The sequence below is a fragment of the Crocodylus porosus genome, unplaced genomic scaffold (genome assembly GCF_001723895.1).
Source record: "Crocodylus porosus isolate Cpor-Errol unplaced genomic scaffold, CroPor_comp1, whole genome shotgun sequence".
NCBI lineage: Eukaryota > Metazoa > Chordata > Crocodylia > Crocodylidae > Crocodylus > Crocodylus porosus.
In genome coordinates this window covers 10290206-10291265 of record NW_017728921.1, presented here as the reverse complement: position 1 = coordinate 10291265, position 1060 = coordinate 10290206, and the positions used below count along the sequence as shown (strand labels likewise).

Here is a 1060-nt window from a genome sequence, read left to right as displayed (position 1 = left end):
TGACCTTTTCCTCAGATCAAAACCTAATTATACTTTGTGGGAAGAAGAAAGCCAATAAGCAAAATTCAATCCTATATGTGGAAAAAAAGCCTTCAAATCCATGAAAAGGAACTATGTTTCAATATATGTATATAAAAATTGATGGTTAGTTTCCAATTAAAATAAAAAGCACCCCAAATAAAGATAGATTAGACTACTTTAGATCACCACATAGTTTCAAAAGATGCAAGACACACTGAAATAGGATGATTAAACAGAATCAAATGCTATATGTACAACAGGAAATTAGAATATTAAATATATTTTAAACATCCTGAACCACAACTCGTAACAGGACTATTCATTTAAATGCAATAGGCTTGTACCAGAAGCTATAGAGACTGAGCTAACTGCAATCAAATTCTAGGGCATCTCTTACAGTGTGTCCTGGTTCAAGGAAGATTTTTCTGAAATACTGTTTCTGTTACATTTTTATAATGGAAGCTGCAGAATAAAGAACACCTGTCCTAGTCTAAGTGCTCAACATCCATAAAAAAAAAAAAGAAAAACCCTTCTCACCCCTAGATTTCTTTCTATTCTGTGTATAAATGCAGGTTCTCTGCAGCTTACCCAAAAATGTTCATGTATTGCTACAAGCATTATCTGAAATTAACTACATGATTAAAGAAAGAAACTAAAGTGGTTTCATTTGCTTGTGTCATTAACAGCACCTTGTTGAGTCATTTTGTTTCCAGTTTTCTGCACTGCACGTGCACAGAGATTGAGTATTTTCTTTTGAAGGCTGTATGGTTCTTCTGTGATAAACAAAACATTTATATCATTTTTTAAAAAAAAAATGTGTTCCACGTTCATATTTACTGGTTACTATATCAACCACGTAGTATTTGGGACACTTATGCATCACTGCAGTAGTCTCCTTGTATCTGATTAATCTGAAAGGATAGGCTATTTAGTCATACTTGAAAAATATTTCATAGATTTCATAGACATTAGGGCTGGAAGGGACCTCGGGAGATCATCGAGTCCAGCCCCCTGCCCAAAGGGCAGGAAGTCAGCTGGG

General features: G+C 34.5%; 1 protein-coding gene across 7 annotated transcripts in view; it reads right to left on the bottom strand.

Annotated features, from left to right (window-relative positions):
• The window catches only part of SFSWAP (splicing factor SWAP homolog), a 96320-nt gene that overhangs the window by 44431 nt on the left and 50829 nt on the right, over positions 1–1060 (bottom strand). The gene's annotated exons all lie outside the window — the stretch shown is intronic.